The sequence below is a fragment of the Muntiacus reevesi genome, chromosome 9 (genome assembly GCF_963930625.1).
Source record: "Muntiacus reevesi chromosome 9, mMunRee1.1, whole genome shotgun sequence".
In the NCBI taxonomy this organism is placed as follows: domain Eukaryota; kingdom Metazoa; phylum Chordata; class Mammalia; order Artiodactyla; family Cervidae; genus Muntiacus; species Muntiacus reevesi.
Genome location: NC_089257.1, coordinates 64,117,141 through 64,138,247, shown reverse-complemented (window position 1 = coordinate 64,138,247; position 21,107 = coordinate 64,117,141). Strand labels below are relative to the sequence as shown.

The window sequence follows — 21,107 nt, the reverse complement described above, 5'->3', positions numbered from 1 at the left end:
TGAGAAATGCTGGGCTGGAAGAAGCACAAGCTGGAATCAAGATTGCCAGGAGAAATATCCATAACCTCAGATATGCAGATGATACCACCCTTATGGCAGAAAGTGAAGAGGAACTAAAGAGCCTCTTGATGAAAGTGAAAGAGGAAAGTGAGAAAGTTGGCTTAAAGCTCAACATTCAGAAAACTAAGATCATGGCATCTGGTCCCATCACCTCATGGGAAATAGATGGGCAAACAGTGGAAACAGTGTCAGACTTTATTTTTGGGGGGCGCCAAAATCCCTATAGATGGTGACTGCAGTCATGAAATTAAAAGACACTTGCTCCTTGGGAGAAAAGTTATGACCAACCTAGATAGCATATTACAAAGTAGTGACATTACTTTGCCACCAAAAGTCCGTCTAGTCAAGGTTATGGTTTTTCCAGTGGTCATGTATGGATGTGAGAGTTGGACTGTGAAGAAAGCTGAGCACCGAAAAATTGATGCTTTTGAACTGTGGTGTTGGAGAAGACTCTTGAGAGTCCCTTGGACTGCAAGGAGATCCAACCAGTCCATCCTGAAGGAGATAAGTCCTGGGTGTTCATTGGAAGGACTGATGCTGAAGCTGAAACCCCAATACTTTGGCCACCTCAGGTGAAGAGTTGACGCACTGGAAAAGATCCTGATGCTGGGAGGGATTGGGGGCAGGAGGAGAAGGGGACAACAGAGGATGAGATGGCTGGATGGCATCACCGACTCGATGGACATGAATTTGAGTAAACTCCGGAAGTTGGTGATGGACAGGGAGGCCTGGCATGCTGCGATTCATGGGGTCGCAAAGAGTCGGACACGACTGAGCAGCTGAACTGACTGACTGATTGAATATATATATATATATATATATATACATACACACTATATACTACATACTGAACACTTACTATATGCCAGTATGTATATATATACTATATAAACCTTAGTGCTTTGTAAATACTAACTCATTTAAACCTTACAACACTCCATATTATTATCAACTCTGTTCTACAAATATGGAACCTGAGACACAGAGAGATTCCGTAATCACTCAGGACTAAGTAATTTATAGCTAGTATGTGGTAGACCCAAGAATGAAGCCCAGGTAGCTCAGCTTTAGAATCAAATTCTTAATCATGATCCTAAAAAAACCTTTAGGAGATCTTTCTGTGCTGTATATATACAGCTTCAGTATAAAACATCTTTCTACTTTGCTCGTAATTCTTAAGTTACTCAACAGCACACATTTAAAGACAGAATAAATGAGGAAAGACGTTTTTAATCTACTAAATCTAAACTTCCTCATTATTCTTAAATATTCAAAATATTGGGTTGCCCCCAAATATCTCTATGTCTTTTTCAACTACTCAATCAGTATGTACTGAACAAATACTAGCTGGATGAAGGATCAGGGCTAAGCAAATTTAGCACCTTTCAATTCCTAAAATTACATGAGTCTATACACTGGGGGAGGAAAAGAAAATTTACACTTATTGAGAAAAAGAAGAAAAAGAAAACCAGGGAAGCAAAGATGTCAATTATAAAAAAGTTCAGCCCAAATAAATAAAGACAGTATGGAACTATACATAGTAAATGATTCAAATGTAAGAATGGCCAGCACAAGAGTAACTTTGGAGTTGTTTCTGATGTTAGGTTAAGGACTAATGGAAGGAAGGCACAAGGAGACCAATTCCAGCTCAATTCAGAGTTAAGCTCTGCCTTGAACATCGAATGTGATAAAATGAGGTGGATGTGGCTTGAGCTACGAAGATTAACCAGACACAGCCTTCACTTCAGGGACCTCACAATCGAGTAGAGAAGAAAGACATATGCGAAACAGCCAACTATACAGCACTGGAAATACAATAAATAAAGCCATGTACATGGTATAAGTAGAACAGAGGATGAAGTATGACCTTCACCTGGGGGAGAAAAAGTAAACACAGGTAAAGACTTCACAAAGAAGAAAGAACCTGAGAAGACACAGAATTGAGATGGGCAGAAGAGAGGGAAAAGAATTTTATAAGGAGCAACAGCACAAACATTAACAAATCTCACCAGCTAACTGATCTTCTAATAAGTTGTCCTGAATCCTATGGCCCCTAACCACTAGTATTTCTTCTTCTCATCACTGTGCCAGGTCACATATAGGACCTTAACTCCAGCAATTAGTCTGGCATCTGCAGCTGGTTCTCTAAGAACAATTCCCAAAACAACAACAACAAACATCACAGTAGAGACAGGAGCCTGGCAGGCTACAGGCCATACGTTCACAACAGAGTCGGTCACGACTGAGCGACTAACACTTTCACTTTTTTCATAATCTTAGAAGTAAATTCAGAGAGATTTTAATATACAAAAGCATCAAGTTTCTGCCTACTTTATAGTGAGATTTAAGCTTCATCAAGACACAGGGAGGTGAAGTTTTGCCTGGCAGCTGGACATGGTGTCAAGCTGACTGGGATCAAAATCTTGGATTTGTCTGGTAACATATAACCATATAACCAACATATAACCAAGTTATTTAATTTTTCCATGGCTCCTTATCTATAAAGTGTGGGCAACAATAGAAGCCACCCTAAAGGTTATTGAGGATTAACTAAGCTAATGAATGCAACCTGCTTATATAATGCCTGGCACTCAATATACATTCGTTACAGGTACTGCTTTTGTTATTATTTCCTTTTTTTCTGGAATCAAGCCTTAAATGTTAGGCATTCTTTGGCAAGGATTAGATTTGCTTCACTAAGTGACATAGTTCTGGATCTGCAACAAAACAACTCCTTTCTTAAGGGGTGATTTGGGGGACCTAGTAGCAAAATAGCTAACAATTTGTGGGTAGCATTCAGAACAGGCTACTATCAGCTGATGTGGGAAGAATATGAAGAAATGGAACTGGGAAGAAAATGCATTTCATTCAGCAAAGTCAGACTGAGCCACAGGATGGAACCCACAGCAAGATCATCCTGAAGGCTATGTCAAAGAGAGGGAGGGAGCTGCTTCCTCAATGCAGGCTGGGCCCCCTTCCATCCATGCTAAGTAGCTAACGCAAGGGAGGAGGCCACAGGACTACTCTGCACAGGCACCTAATGGGACCACTTACTAACAGAGAAGAGAGCTTCCTCGAACTTAGCTCGTACCTTAGCTGCCACTGAGGAGTAGAAGTTTTCTAAATAGCAATACCTTAAAAAAAAAAAACAGTGAAACAGAAACTACTAAGTCAGAGAGCAGGCAGCTGGCAAGCAGGTAGTTCTAATTATTTCGAGACTACTTGAAAAGACCAATGACCATGAATTTTCACTGTTACAGATTATTGGAAGCTATATAATAAAGACTTTAAAAGTAGCACAAACTAGTTGCTTGAAAAATAAAATGTGTCAATAACAAAAGGTAAATGGGCAGGTAAACAGAAGATAAGACTCTCAAAGAATGTTTTTAGATTAGTGTTAAAAATCTATGAATCACATACTTGCACATACATATGAAAAGCATAACAAATAAAGAGGGAAACTTCCAACACATTACCCGCAGACCATATATTTCTTAAGTTTGACTACTCTACACAGAATCCTTTCATCCTGCAAAGAGCATGATCTTGTGAATTGACAACAGTATTAATTAAACATGATATTATATCAAATATGTTGCTAAAGAGATACAGATTATTGGGAGTCCTTAAGAATTTCCTTACTCAATATATTTCCATTCAACAAATTTCTTTTTTAATACACAGGTGGCATAAGGAAAAGTTAAACTTATATTGTGCCAAATTTAAAGTCCTAGTTCTTTATTCATTCTAGAAGGGGAAAACAGCCATTTCCTCCTGTTCTCACTTCTAAACCACAGCTCCTTTAACTCTTACCTAATTTTTGTAAGTGCAGTAATGCTCTTAGGGAATGAAGTTCAAGAAAACAGTTTTCCTCACACACGCAATAATTCACTCACATATCCTGATGTCACATTCACAGGCAAGATAAGGTGACAATAAAAGCCAATGAGCCAAGAAAATGTTCAGTATTAAGGTCAAAACAAATCACCTTTCCTCCTTACCATCAGAAATAATCAGGTCTCTTCACTCAGGGAGATGCTACGATTAATGAGCAGCTTAAAAAAAAGAAACTACTTAGGAAGAAAACACAAAGACCATAACTGCTAAAAGTCCTCCAAAAAGAGAAAGAGCTCTTTCTTAAACCAGTACGCAGATGCATGCATAATCATTTCACAGAATACAGTAAACAAATGGAATGCTTTTAAGAAGGTAAGAGAAAACATTATAACAAGTGCAGAGAAAGATTTTTTTTAATTTTTATTTTTTTCTATATTCTTTTATGGAAAGAAGTCTACCTCTCATTGAAATGTACTAACATTTAGGCATTTTGCCATTGTTAATTATTTTCAAGAGGCTGTCTTTATATTAACTTCTGTAGCTAGGTTTGATTCTCTTATTTATATGACAAAGCTTATCTAGTATCTAGATTACTCTCAGCTCAGGTGTAGAATCATTTTATGGTTTAGATCAGTGCTGTGCAATGGAGTAGATACTAGTCACATGTGACTACTGAACACTTGAAATGTGACTAGTTCAAACTGATATGCTATACAGGCAAAAATACATATCAGATTTCAAAGCCTTAACAACAAAAAGGGAATGTAAACTATTTCACTGATCATTTTTACACTGATTACATGTAGAAATAATATTTTGGATATACCAGACTAAATAAAATATATTATTAAGCCTAATTTCAATAAAAACACAACCCTATGGAATGGGAGATATATTTACAAGTCACATATCTGAAAAGGAGTTAATATCCAAAATATAGAAGGAATTCATACAACTCAGGTAAAGAAAAAAAAATCCAATTTAAAAATAGGCAAAGGACCTAAACAGGTATCTTTACAACGAAGACATACAAATGGCCAACAGGTACATGAAAAGGGACTCAACATCACTAGTCATGCTGCTGCTGCTGCTGCTGCTGCTAAGTCACTTCAGTCATGTCCAACTCTGTGCGACCCCATAGATGGCAGCCCACCAGGTTCCACCGTCTCTGGGATTCTCCAGGCAAGAACACTGGAGTGGGTTGCCATTTCCTTCTCCAATGCATGAAAGTGAAAACTGAAAGTGAAGTCACTCAGTCGTGTCCAACTCTTCGCGACCCCATGGACTGGAGCCTACCAGGCTCCTCCATCCATGGGATTTTCCAGGCAAGAGTACTGGAGTGCGATGCCTTTGCCTTCTCTGCACCAGTCATGAGGGAAATACAAATCAAAACCACAATGAGATACCACTTCCTGCCTGTTAGGATGTCTACCATCAAAAAAGACAACAAAAGCCAGCAAGGAAATGGAGAAAAGGGAACCCTTATACACTGTTGGTGGGAATATAAACTGATACAGCCACTATGAAAACAGTATGGAGGTTCCTCAAGGAATAAAAAATAAAACTACCATCAATCCTACTTCTGAGTATATATCCAAAGAAAACAAAATCATTATTTCAAAGAGATTATCTGTCTTGCGATGTTCATTCAATAGCCAAAGTATGAAAATTACCCAAGTGTCCATCAACAGAGGAATGGATTAATAAAATCTGGTGTATGTACACCACAGAATATTATTGGGCCTTAAAAAAAGAAGAAAATTCTGTCATTTGCAACAAATGGATGAACCTGGGAAGACATTATGCCAAGTGAAGTAAGCCAAAGACAAATACCACATCATCGCACAGTATCACTTAAATGTAAAATCTTTAAAAAAGAAAGAAAGAGCCAAACGCATAGAAACAGAAAGTAGAAAAGCGGCTGCCAGGGGCTGAGGAGTGAGGAAAATAGGGAGAGGTTGGTAAAAGGGTGCAATCTTTCAGTTATAAAATGAATAAGGTCTGAGGATCTAATGTAAAAAAAGGTGACTACAGCTTATAATATGGTATTGTATAACTTAAATTTGTTGAGAGTAGAACTTAAATATTCTCACCTAGTAGGAAGAAAAGATAACTATGTCAGATGATAGATATTGAAATTAACTCGACTGGAGTAAATCCTTTCACAATATATACATATCAAAACATATTGTATACTTTAAGTATCTTACAATTCTATTTGTCAATTATACTTCAATAGAACTGAAGGGAAGCCTAATTAATATCACAAGTCTTTGGTTTTGAAAATATGATAACTCTAAAATTAAAATTATAGAGGTGGCCTTCATTTCATTGGACAGCATCGCTCTAGATAATGCCAATAAGCCATCAGTTAAAGCAGAAATTCCACGAAAATGACTTCTGAAATACTTGACCCAATACTAAGACTTGCCAGTCACCCATCTCGAAGAAACTTGGCAGGCTACAAGGAACTCAATGCTCCAACACTGCCTTGGGGAGACTCTTAAATGAGGTCTCAAAAGTTGCATTCCAAGAACCCAATTTAATTCCATTAAAAAATGTTTATTGAATAACTGACTGGCTTAAGGCAACACACTTGCACAGCTCGCCACCAGCTACTGACGCTCTCAGTCGGGATTCTGTGAGAGAGGTAAGTCCTACACTCAGTTTCACAGCAGTTCTGGAACTTTCTGGTCTCAGGAAAGTTCTTTTAAAAATCACCGAGAACCTTCAAAGAAGTTTTGTTCATATGTTAATATCTATTAATATTTACTTAGAAATTGGGTTAAAATTAAAATCAGAAATTAGAACAGAAAATTTTAAGACAGAAGAATACCCAAACACACATTTCACCAGCCATCAGGGGAATCAGATCATCAAACATCATGTAGTCTTTTGAAATCTCCACTATGAGAAAAAAAAAAAAAAATATTGAAATCTCCACTATGTAACTGTGAGAGAATGAGAGTGAAAAATAAAAATAATGTTTGAATATTTATAAAACAGTTTTGACCTTGGGGACTCACTAAAAGAATTTTGGGGACTCACTGAAAGAATTTTGGGGACTCTGGGGTCCTTGGATCAAATACTGAGAACAATAAGGCATTGTTGTATGTAATGAATCAACTTCTCTCCTATATACCTAGAATGGTACCACCTTTGGGAAAACTGAGAAAATCGTCAAAAAAATTTTTTTCCTGTTGGACTTAATTCTTTCCATAAGGCTTAATTCATTCCCAGTTGAAATGGCTTCTAGAAAAGGAATTTATTAAATGTCTTTACAATCAACCTTGATGAAAAGCATTTTTTCTTTTAAACTTACTAGAAAATAGAACTGTCATCAGGAAAACAGGTTTAAAGAAACCCCAAACCACCATTGACTAGAGAAACCAGACTAAAAGGTTAAACCTTATAGTCTAATGGGCTTCTCTCATGGCTCAGCTGGTAAAAATCTGCCTGCAATGTGGGAGACCTGGGTTCAATCCCTGGGTTGGAAAGATCCCCTGGTGAAGGAAAAGGCTACCCATGCTAGTATTCTGGCCTGGAGAATTCCTGGACTGTATAGTCCATTGGGTCGCAGAGTCAGACACAACTGAACGACTTTCACTTCTCTTTACAGTCTAGTGCTAGGCACTAAAGGGTCAGGATTAAAGATGTACCACATGGCCACATTCAGGATGTAGGTTGTTTATATTCTTGGGGAGATCCTGACCTTTGCACTGGAACCAATCAAGGATTTCGTATTTTAGTTTATAAGAAAGAAATCAAGTACTAAGGGGCAAAGCAAAGATATGCATTTGAAAAGAACTCGTTACTCTATCCATTTTACACGTCATCACAACTGTTTTTGGGAAAATATGCAGCTGTCAAGCCTAAGGAATGACAGACAATACGATTCCAGCCAACTCCAGATAGGAGGACTCAACAGGACCACCAAAGATAAGATTTAGTCAGTTCTCAATGAACCGCAAAGAAAATACAGTTGACCCTCGAACAGTGTGGCTTTGAACTGCTCAGGACCACTTATACCAAACTGTTTTTCAATAGTAAACACTACAGTTCTAAATGTTCCATGGTTGGTTGACTCCTCAGATGTAGAGGAAACAGGGATGCAGAAAGCCAACTGCTAGTTACAGGTGGATTAATCCCCATATTGTTCAAGAGATTATTAAAGTTTTAATAAAAGAAAAAAAAAAAGTCAACTATGGAAAATCCCATGGATGGAGGAGCCTGGTAGGCTGCAGTCCATGGGGTCGCTAAGAGTCGGGAATGACTGAGCGACTTCACTTTCACTTTTCACTTTCATGCATTGGAGAAGGAAATGGCAACCCACTCCAGCGTTCTTGCCTGGAGAATCCCAGGGACAGAGGAGACTAGTGGGCTGCTGTCTATGGGGTCACACAGAGTCGGACACAACTGAAGCGACTTAGCAGCAACAGCAGCAGTAGCAGCATAGTTTAAAATATCTAGCAAGTCTTTTAGGTGATTTTTTTTCTCTATACTTCTTTGTTTGGGCTATACTAAATAGCGAATATAAAACAGTTCATCAATGCACAATGTCTGGGAGATAACAAAGTGAGAGTCTACCTGAAGAGACAAAACATACCTGAAGTAAGAAAATGAAACATGCATCATCCATGGAAACATTTCTAAGATAGAACTGCGTGCTTGTGTGTTCAGTCATGTCTGACCCTTTGGGACCATAGCCCACCAGGCTCCTCTATCCATGGAATTTTCCAGACAAGAATACTGGAGTGGGTTGCATTTCCTACTCCAAGGGATCTTACCGACCCAGGGATCTAACCTGTGTCTCCTGCATTGCAGATTCTTTACCACTGTGCCACCTGGGAAGCCCCAAAACATGGCATGTTGGCATAAAAATAATAAGTGGAAATTTTCGGGTGATTACTTGGAATTCAAGGTATAGAAGAAAAAATTTGAAGGCAAAAAGAAAATAATTTCTCAGTTTCAATGACTCCCATCTGGTTAATATTTACTCTCTCAGAAAAAAGAAGTCCTAGGAGTGTCTCTAACACAGCGGGCAACTTTCTCAGCCTAACTGACACTATTATTATTGTCATTTTAACATTTAGACATTTAAGATGGTGCCAACAATACTTTGCTTTTGTTGCTTGTTGTTCACTCGCCATGTCCAACTCTTCGCAACCCCATGGACTGCAGCATGCCAGGCTTCCCTGTCCTTTACCATCTCCCGGAGTTTGCCCAAGTTCACATCCACTGAATCAGTAATGCCATCCAACCACCTCATCCTCTGTCACCCTCTTCTCCTTCTGCCTTCAATCTTTCCCAGCATCAGGGTCTTTTCCAATGAGTCAGTTCTTGGCATCAGGTCTGCTTCAGATTCAGCATTAATCCTTCCAATGAGTCTTCAGGGTTGATTTCCCTTAAGATTGACTAGTTTGATCTCCCTGGACTATCTCCAGAGTCTTCTCCAGCACCACAGTTTGAAAGCATCAATTCTTCAGCACTCTAGAACAATAAACCAGCTTCTGGGCTGTAGGTTTACCACCTAACCGAACTGAATATAAAGATTTTTTTTTAATATTTATTTATTTACTTGGCTGCGTCAGGTCTTCTTTCCCATGGCATGTGAGATCTTAGGTTCACAATCAGGGCGCCACTTGCACTGGAAGGGCACGGTCTTGACCACTGAACCGCCAGGAAATCTCTAGGAAGGGGATTCAGAATGAGACCGATGATTTAACTCTCAAGTAGCTATTTTTTAAAATGCCCTGAAGGCTTGTTTAAAAGAAAGGCAGAAAAGAGAGAAAGGCCCAAAGAAGATTGGAGGGCAAACTAGAACTTTGAGAAGAAGGGAGGCGCTGGGCAGTAAGAGCTAAATGGTTGAACAAAGAAGGTCTAATAGTTTGGCAACTACCAATAAAGAAGACTGAAGAAAATGGCATAGTGAAACAATAGTAATTGTTACAGAAAAGTTTTGAAATAAAAGAAAAATAGGGAGCAGTAGTTAGCCCAAAGAGAAATTTAAAGTTATGGTGAGAAATTAAGCTATGAAAGACGAAATTTTCATCCCGGAGAAGAAGGATGGGACATGTGGGTAAAGAACTTGGCAATGGCCTGGACTATGAGGTTAAAAGGAAGCAGAAAGCTGAATGGATTTCAAGATGAATTTTTTAATGAAGTACATGCTACTCTTTCCTGGAGTGCCAGCTCATAGGTAAAAATAACACAGACTCACAGAAGGACTGCACTCTTCCCAAGAATGGCATTTGTCAAGGAGTCTGTGTACTGTTAGGCACATTTAGATGTAGCACCTAGAACACGCAAAGCTTTTTAAAGCACTGGCTGGAAAGAGAGCTAAACTCAACTGGCAGAGCATAACTTTTTTAAACTTCCCCAACGGAGATTTATTAGGTTGAATATCTTGCTAACCTTACAATGAATGGTAGTGTTGTTTCCAGAGCACAAAGTTAGCAACAGTTCATATTTTAAATTGTTTCAAATTATATTAATAGGCCCCCAAGGCCTAATAACATAGCCTGCAGTAGCAGGAGGTTGAGTGAACCAAGGGAACACAATAACAGTTGAAAACTACTCTAAATCCCTCATCTCTTTACATGTCCCAGTTATTTGGCAATGAAGACTAAAGGAAAATAGGAAGCAATCTCCATTATCAGACAGCATTTTACCCTATTTCTGAAACTCTTACCTGTCACATATCCTTAGACATCTGTACTGTACGCTATTTGTCAAAATGTAGATCTTCGAAAAGCCAGGCATTTCTAGTCTGAATGGTCATAACACTGGGCTATCTGTCTTCCCTGCGGCAACCCAGAGTTGAAAGGCCAGCTCCCTCGTGCCCATCAGGAATACTGCACCCAGTATCTTCTGAGGGGCCTTCCTAATGCCAGCTGCAAGCCATCAGTGCTGGCAGGAAATGCCCTCCTGGGATTCCACCAAAATGGGAATGTTCTGCGTGATGGTTTTTTGCATACATGCTGACTTCAATGAGTTCCTTATATTAAGTAGTCATCACATTTTCAAATCAAACAGATTTTATTTCCATAATGAAGGTCTGTGTTTCATGTGCTGAACAGTGAAGTTTAAGTAACTTAAATCTCTCCTCCTGGATAGTCTAATGGGAACATTGGTAAATTGTCAAATTTCTGGTATTTATTTTAGAGGCAGGAGGAGTAATGTTGGTAACAATGCCACAAAAAAACTGAAAAACTGTTTCAGCAGAACATAACTCAGTATTATATGGGTTATTATAATTATTATCTGATATATCACATATATGTTAACATCACTGTGTGTGTGCATGCCAAGTAGCTTCAGTCATGTCTGACTCTGTGCAACCCTATGAACTGCAGCCCGCCAGGCTTTTCTGTCTATGGGATTTTCCGGGCAAGAATATTGGAGTGGATTGCCATGCCCTCCTCCATGGGATCTTCCAGATCCAAGGAGAGAAACTGCATCTCTTACGTCTCCTGCATTGGCAGAAGAGTTCTTTACCACTAACACTACCTGGGAAGCCCAAGATACTGGAGTGGGTTGCCATGCCTTCCTCGAGGGGAATCTGTACCCACATTAAATGTAAAAACACAACTACATGAAGTATGTTAACATTGAATAAGACATCCTTTCCCTTAGCAGGAACATGCATGCTAAATTCTGACTTTGCAAAACAGTCCTAAATTGACATTACAGTACAAGTCTAGAATTCTGAAAAGCTACTACAAGTAACAGCAAGGATTTTACTATTAAATAAGTTGTCATATGGATGGGGAATACATGTAACTCTATGGCTGATTCATATCAATGTATGACAAAACCCACTGAAAAAATAAAAAATAAAAAAAAATAAAAAAAATAAGTTGTCATAATTGTGTATTCACTAAAATACTGAGAAGTTAATAACAGTGAGGATTTTTTAATCATTAAAAAGTGAAGTGAAGTGGCTCAGTCGTGTTTGACTCTTTGCAACCCCATGGGCTGTGGCCCACCAGGCTCCTCGGTCCATGGAATGTTCCAGGCATGAATACTGGAGTGGGTTGCCATTTCCTTCTCCAGGGGATCTTCCCGACCCAGGAATCAAACCAGGTCTCCCGCATTGTAGGCAGACGCTTTATGGTCTGAGCTACCAAAGTATCTACAATTTAAGCAAAAACCAACCTATTTATCACACTGTCTACAAGGCCCTCTTTTGATCTTATGACAACATTGTGTTTAAGCAAATGGAGATGTCTCCTAATTCACTGCCAAAGAGACCCAAAAGAATCTCCAGACATCAGAAATAGTTTAAGATAGACATATTTGCATAAATATCTTTTTAGAAAAATAACAGACCATGGAAAACTCCATCCAAAAAATCACAAGGAATAAGATCTATGAGATGAGAAAATGAAGGGAAAATGGGGGGGGCGGGGGGAGGATAAAATGTTAATTGATAATAACTTCACTCTAAAAATAATTATCCCTTTCTATTTAGAAGACTGTTTGAGATCTCTGGGTCATAGATTTCTTTAGACAGCATACTGGTATTCTCTGAAACAAAGTCAAAGAAAGCTCTAATAAGTCAAATGTACTTTTCTGAGTAGCAGATAGCACAAAATAAAGAGTTCCATGTAGGAAAGACAAAAACTAACATACAGAAGCAGAATCTTTTCCTCTCTGAACAAAATCTCATAGAAATATTAATACGGAAGACAAGGAGTGGGAGAAACACCTACTCTGGTTAACCCTGGGTAAAAGGTTTGGAGACGGACAAAACTCATCAGAACCCTAGGGCTCTGGAGAACAAGTTAGAAATTTCTGGGACAGCAAAAAGAGCAATGGACTGAGAACCGGGATCCAGAGCTCAATTCCCAGCTCCATCTCTAAGAAACATTTGGGACTTTGGGCAAATTACTTTACCTTTACAGTCCTCAAGGTCCTCATTGACTAAATGAAAGGTGTAACTGTAAGTGACTTGCAAACAGAGTTATCAAGACAAGGTCTCACCATGCCAATTTTTAATTAGATCTCTGAGAGACTTTGGTATTGCTTCTTTAAAATTTTCATTTTACTGTTTTTAATTTCAAAGTTCATCCACATAAAATAAATCAAAATCACTACACAGTTCTCAATCTTGAACTTGAACTCAAGTCATCTAGTTTTATAGTGCTGTATAGTGTAGGACCATATGATAAGCAGGAAGATGTGTTTACCACATGTGAGATAATCTCAGTGAGTAAACTCGTAAGTATTATCTTTCTCACTTAAACAGCAATTTAATACATTAAATCATAGCACCACTGCCCAACTAGGGAAGTCTTGGCATTTTTGTTGCTAGTATTTGCACTATTGGTAAAGTCAATATATCCTACCATTAACACTAATAACACTGATAATCAGTAATATTAATACAACTTCCATTCCACTTATACAAGAAACAATGGTAGACTAAATGAAATGGAACATGTCACAATTAAGCCAAATTAATTAAACCATAAATCATAGCCAAATGAGGAAGATGCAAATATAGAAACTAAAAATCCAAGTCTAAGAATATTATAAAAATTTGAATGTTCAAAGGTCACAAAAATAGAAGAAGCATACCAAACAAAGATTGAAAGAAAACCAGTATTGTTAGAACAGAGTAAAGAAGGTAGACCAGACTAAGGAAGGCCTCACAGACCATGGTAAAGAAATTGATTTGGAGAACTTTATCCTGAAAGCTACAATTAAAAAGTTTTAAGCAGAGGATAACATAACACCTGAATGTCCCAAAGACATCTTTAACACATAAAAAATTGCATTATCCCTCTTTCTCATTTCCTGATTTCCATAAATGGCACTATCCTTCTTCCAGTTAGGAAATGGTAAAGAGGCTACATTATTTCACATTCCCACCAGTAAAGCAAGAGAAGGTTCTAATTTCTCCACTTCTTCACCAAGACTTATTATAGTCCATCTTTTTAAATTAAAGCCATCCTAATAGATATGAAGTGATATTTCATTGTGGTTTTAATTATCATTTTCCTAATGACTAGTAATATTGAGCATCTTTTTAGTATGTTTATTGGCTAGCTGTACACCTTCGTTCATTATTTATTTAGCAATTATTAATTATCAATAGTAACTACTAACAAACCAAACCAAAAACATTTCTGCTTTAGATTTAGGGGGAACTTTATTATTTATAAAAAAGGTAAATGGATAAAGCAAATATTAAAAACTGAAATGATAATAAGCTACCAACTGAGCAAAACAACAACAGGAAATAGAACTAAGAACGAGTGACAGCTACTGGGCAACCACAACAGCTACTAAAGGGGATGACTAGTCCAAACTTTCATTCCAGCTGATTCATTCATTAACTTAAGTACACGTGAGATGCTAGTTACCACTTCTAAAAAGTAATAAAAGGACTGCGGTGTTCACAAAATCAAATATATAAAATAAGACATTAAAAACAAATCAATACATTCTTTCCTCCTTAGTTCTCAAAGCTACAGCACCCTTGAGAAGTGACCAAACATTTCCAGATCAGCAGATATGCAAAGAATTCATTGGTGTCAATTCCCCTAGTCTACAAGCAACACTCACAGGGAAACTTCTAATGTATAAGACAGGCACAAACTGTGTTAGACTTTTCAAAGAATAGATATAGGAAGTTCTGGCCCTCACCTCCCCAAATCTCTGCTTTTTTAACGAAAAAAAAAGGATAAAGAAAAGTGAGGGTTTCTTTGTCCTCTGGTTCCTCCAAAGTAGGTCAGGTCTGTGCATAATTATTGGCTTTCGCATTCCTTCAGAACAGGAAGAGAAGTCAATGCATGGAGATTGTTAAAACTGCAGACTCAGGCTTGATGTAGAGGCAAAAGAGTCCCTCTGTTGCTCACCAAAAAAATAAAGAACAGTCACTTGCTTTTAAAAAATAACAAGTCAATTTTAAGACAGGTAGGATAAGAGGCCCAATTTCTCATTCTAAGGCTACAACCAACTGAAATTGAACTTGTGGATAAATCCTCCTTGTTTCGTCTTCTTCTAGTTATGTTCCCTATTGGGCAAGATTAACATGAGGAAACTTTGAAAAATAAATTCAAAATGTGTTTACTGGGGGATTTTATATGCAAGAACACCTACCAATTATCAATGAAGAACTGGCACTTGCATTACCAAATATCTCTTAGAAAAATAACCATTCTGGGGTTCTTTTTAACAATATACTCATAAAAATTTTAACTACCTTTTCTGATCCTTATAATGTATTTACAATATTCCTCTGTGAAGATGCATGCAATGATACCTAATTAACATTGTGCTAAATAGTCATCCTTTGACAAATATACCATGTTTATTTACTACTTTACAGTTGCTGGATGTTTGGGCTACTTACAATTTTAGCTATTATGAACAGTACTTTAAATACTCATACTTAAACGTGAAAGTTCACTAGGGTATATACATTTAGGAACCATTATGTAAAGCCAAATTGTTTTCCAAAATGGTCACACCCAACAGTGGGACTGTTCCCACTGCTTCATATCGTCACCAATAATTCTTATTTCTCATTTTTCCTAGTCTGGTAGGGGGTGGGGAGCAAAGAGTTCCTCTTCGTTTTAATTTGCCTTTCCTTGATTATTGAAAATGTTGAGGATCTTTTCATATGTTCACAGATCATTTATTTCTGCTTCTGTGAAATAAACTTGTTCATGACTTTCCTATTTCCTTTTTTTGAAAATATTTGAAAAGTTCTTTAATACTCTGGATCAACTTTGTTATTACATATTCTCTCAAGTTGTGGCTTATTTTTGCACTCTTTATGGTGTCTTTTTTTCAGTAAAATTTTATTGAACTATGTAACAGGTATACAGAAATGTCTCCAAATTACAAGTATAACCCATACAGGAAAAAGCAACTTGGTCCTTTTGGCTCTCTGAGCAGCACCGAAGCTGTCAGCAAGAACAAGCACCTTACAAAAGGTGGCAAAATGGGAGTCAAGAAAAAAATGGTTGATCCATTATCTAAGAAAGATTGGTATGATGTAAAAGCAGCATGTTCAATATAAGACAAACTAGAAAAACACTAGTTACAAGGAACTCAAAGAACAAAAATCACATCTGATGGCCTCAAAGGTAGTGTTTTTGAAGAGAACCTTACTGATCTGCAGAAGGATGAAGCTACCAATTAGCAAAGTCAAGCTAATTAATGAGGATTTTCAAGGCAAAAACTGCCTGACTAATTTCCATAAAATGGATCTTACCTAACAAAAATGTAATGCCATTACCTTACAAAATGTCATGCCATGGTCAAAATGGCAGACCATGACTGAAGCTGGTGTTGATGACAGGACTGCAGATGGTTACTTGCTTCATCTATTCTGTGCTGGTTTTAGTTAAAAACACAAAAATTTGATTCAGAAGACCTCTCACACTCAGCATCAACAGGTCCACCAAATTTGGAAGATGATGGTGGAAACCATGACCCGAGAGGTACAGAAAAATGTACTTAAGGCTTCTCACAAGGCTGGTAAGCTAGCACTGGCTGACAGCTTAGGCCTCAGTCCACCTCCACATGGGTCCCTCCATGGACTGCATGGGTTTCTTCACAGCAGGGTGAGGGGTTGCATCCCAAGACAGAAAGGAAAAAATGTGTGGCATTTCTATGACTTAGCCTCAGAATTCACATAGCCACACAGTAGCACTTCCGTTGCATATTTTGTTGACTGACATTTGGTCAAAGCAGTCAGAAAGAGCTGGCTAGGTTTAGTGGAATGAGGCAGACACTACCTCCGCACGGCAGACTATAAAGGTTCTAGAAGGGCACACTGGTCAGGAAATGCTGTGGCAGCCGTCTTTGGAAAATATAAACCTGCTATACCTGACTAACTCAGTTGCTAGTTTTCTTGTGCAAGCTCACATTCCTTACAACTTTATCCATTAAAATGTTTTTGAGGTCTACAGAGATTTAAATTAGATTCTCCCAAGGTAAGTACTGTATAATTAACGCATGCATATGGAATACAGAAAGATGGTGCTGATGAATCCATTTGCCGGGCAGCAACAGAGATGTAGACAGAAGACAGACTTGTGGACACAGCGGGGAAAGAAGAGGGCGGGGCAAACTGAGAGAACAGCATGGAGACAAACACATCACCATACGTAAAACAGAGAGCAAGCGGGAGAAAACTTTGATTTTCCCAGACAGAGACTCACAGTCAACTAGGAGTGCTACCAACAAGGTGACCAGTTGAGAGATTTTCAGGTCTCACAGACAGTACGAATTCCTGGTTGCAAATCCATGTGAGTGCAAGCTTCCATTTAGGTGGTTTTTTGGGATACTTTTCCCGCTTCTCCATTCAGATCCAAGACAATAACAAGCAAGCCTCTGTATGCAGGTGATTTTCTCTCCTCCTTATCCACTGAGAAGCCACCTTTCTGGGGTCTGAGTTTCACACGGCGCTGTCTCCAGTATGACCTCCCACTCCGCCTGGGCACTGTTTTTCCCTCTTGTCCCTCCCTTTTGGTCTAATTCTCGAAGAAACCTTCGGCACAAACATCACCGTCAGTCCTCACTCTACACTGTGAAATCAAACTTTCCAGTCCCCGCAGGGTTTCCATTGTTTTTCTCACATGAGCTCCAATATTTTACATATATTTTTCCTTTAAAATGTTCATTTTAAAATGTTCTGGCCAGAAGGGAATTCTCTGCACATCTAATCTACCATATGACTGTCAAAGAAATCACTCATCATTCACTTTAAGCTATTTCACTTATTAAAAAATGATAAATAATGTCAGGAATGCATTTCTATTTTTAAAAGACAGCTATGTAAAAATATTGTATTTACTTGGATGGAAATCCTTTGGAAAATGTCCTTAATTAATACACTTCCCATAAAGCAAATCAGAGGGAACTCACACTTATTAGAAGTGGTAATTTATGTCCCAGATTCTTCATATCGTTTAAATTCTTACTGAGGTTTATGCCCCTGTACATTGTTTTTAATTTTTTCACCACTCTGCAGCACGTAGGATCTTAGTTCCCTGACCAGGGACCGAACCCATGTCTTCTGCATTGGAAGCATGGAGTCTTAACCACTGGACCACCATGGAATTTCCCCCCACTCCTCCCCACACCATACATATTTTAAATATGGTTTAGAACTGCATTTAGAAATATGGTTTAGAACTAAGCCAAGGTAAAGAAAATACTTATTTCAAGAAAAAATCAAATTATTTCTAGAACCAATGTCTTAAGGTTTAAAAAAAAGAGATGAGGTCAATGTCTTGTAGAAAGAGGCAAATTCAAGTTCTCTCTGGCAAAATGAATTAACCAAATTTATTATTCACATACATTTTTGCAACATATTCTTAATACTAAAAGAAGCAGCTGTTCATGAAACAAAGGAGATGTAAGCCACTGGAATAAAGCCTTAACATGTTAGATCGCCCTACCATGCTGAAAGCAATGGCTACAAATTACCATATTCCTCCCAAAGACGACAGCCAAACGCTTGTATCCCAGAGGAGAGATGGCCATTACAGCCCTAAGTCGGCATTGGCAGGAGGCTTAACAGCTAACCGCTGAACAGACCACTTATTGTTCTTCATCTTGTGCAATATGACCTTTCCAGCTCAGCCTGCTAAACATCACAGTGGTCCACAAGGAGAAAATCCACATGGAAGCAAATTCCGAAATGCAATTTACCCTATAGGCAGCATGCTTCTCCAAATTCTCCATCCCACTTTGCTCTACTCCCCTCTGGGTCATAACAGAACTTGGCAAATGTTAGAATTTGCTATGTATAAACTCTGGAGCCCAGATTAGAAAACTCAGCAAAGTATGCATTTGGGACCAGCAAAAATGGGTTGCTCTGTGCACCGCTTCGGATTTGCTAACTTAGGATAGCTACAGTTTCAAAAATGTGTCTACAACTGCTGAAATCAAAAAGAATCACACAAGAGGCACGTGTCACACACATCCCAACACAGGCTTACAAGTCTTCTGAGATCATCCTATCCATACCAACAAAATACCAAGGCCATTACACAATCTGTGGTTTCTTCTCATAGTTGAAGAAATTAATAGCTTTGAATGCAAAACTCAGATAGCTTTACTCTGAGATATTCTCTCAGTCTTGGAGCTCTGTGTATAGAATCCCACATTACCAGTTACCAGACTCCCCAGTAGAGGTCTACAAAAGGTTCTTTTCATTCACTAGCAATCTTTCTTCACAGCAAAACTTCAAAAATGTCTTTTGGAAGAGTTTTCCACTTACAAAAAGAGTCTCCAACAAACCCCTATTGTATAGTAGTTTGTGCTTACCAAGTTGACAAAATCCATCTACACTATATTTTGTCTCATAATTCACTGATAGTTCTCTTCCTTACATTAAAATTAAAATTAGCATCCTAATAAGGTGAAGAGTATGCAGGATACACTAAGCATATGACATACCAAGTTTAAAAGGATTGAACTTGGATGCTCAGGCTGAATTATAAGTAATCTGACATAGTGATTTAGGGAGGAAGACTATAGTCTAAAGTTTTAGGCAATGTAAATCTAATCCATAACACAGTAATGAATTTTCCCATCTGAGTATTAAGGGCATTCATATAAATGAATTACAGTCTAGAAATTAATTAATTGATCATATTAGAAGAGTTAATAAGAGCCTGCTTGTCCATTTGCACATGAAAATGCTAGTCAGTAGACATTTGGTTATAACCTAATCTGTTTTGATTTGTTTTACCATCAAATTATTTTGGCCTCTATTTGTTCACCTTCATCTTTGGAAGTCCCTTGATATACATCACATAAAAACGAACAAGTAAACTTGCACATGTGATTTTAAGGGGCTATCTTTTTCAGAAATTTTGCATTTATTTAGAGCAATAATGTACATGCATAGAGACACTGTTGTTCAAAAAAATAATATTTTTTAATCCAATCCCTTAATACAAAAAAATCAGTGCAACTAGTAACTATTCAGTGAATAGTGTAACTGCAAATAAAAAGGTCCTCATTTACCACTACGTAACCTGGGTTGGGAAGATCCCCTGGAGAGGAAATGGCAATCCACTCCAGTATTCTTGCCTGGGAAATCCCATGGACAGAGGAGTCTGGTGGGCTACAATCCTTGGGGTCACAAAAGAGTCAGACACAACTGAGCGACTAAACAGCAGCAACAACAAGAAGAAGCCAAAGGACTTGCTAGCATTAACCTCAATCCAGTATTTCAGACACAGGGATTAGGAAGAAAACGAGTTTATAGTTTCAGATACCACTGTCAACCAGGTCTGGGGTTCTACAGGGCCATGGCAGCTCACTTCACTGAGTGAAGCAATCCACCATTCTGGTGGGTAAGAAAAAGCATTGACCTATTTATTATATTTTGGATATACATTTTTTTTTCTTCCTCCTTTTTCCAGAGAACAAATATTTAGTTACACTCTAAACTTCCGGCTTTTGACATCAAGGAGACATTCTCAATGTCACTAATGGTGCAGAAAGAAGAAAAGAGCCTGGTTCTGAGGCAGGAGACGGCAACTGGAATCTCAGCTCTACCACTTATTTCTTATCTGTAACAACCACTTGAATAAAGTTGCTATGAAAGTGAAAAGGTAAATCACATAGGACAGTAATGGGTATAGAAGAGATCACTGATATGGTTGAGGTAACTATTATTGTTGTTATTAGTACAAACACTATTACTCTTATTCTACTTACCCCTGATTAAGTCCTTACCCTATTTTCCAGCAATTCCAAACTTCCATCACTTTCTTTAAATCCTCTAGCCAAACTCAAATTCCTAACTTTCAACAAATGACTCACTTTTGTGCTTGATAGAGAAAACAGACACTAAGAATTCCTTCAATTTCTTTTATGTCCCTTGACATTCTCATGCACCCAAACTTGCCTTTTCTTTCTCATTCTAGAAGAAGCAGGTCTTTCCTCCAACTTCAGGCGAGTAATAAGTGCCCAGTAATTGCCAGTCACTATCATCCTCTCTTCCTCAATAATAGGAATAGGAATTTCCAAACTCCACATTACAGAAATTGGTTGATGCTCCAATTTTAGGATTAGCAACTACCAACACTCACGTGATTATAGAGAATGGTTACTGATTTTACAGGAATCAATTACTCTCTTCTTCATCCTCAAAGTCCATTTAGCTGACATAATGGAGATCAAGTTCTCATAATAACTACTGGTTCAAACCCACAGAAATAGGAAGTAGA

At 38.1% G+C, this 21,107-nt stretch overlaps 1 protein-coding gene across 5 annotated transcripts in view; it reads right to left on the bottom strand.

The window, feature by feature from the left end:
* SIK3 (SIK family kinase 3) overlaps positions 1 to 21,107 on the bottom strand; it is a 257,867-nt gene that overhangs the window by 117,753 nt on the left and 119,007 nt on the right. The window lies entirely within an intron of this gene.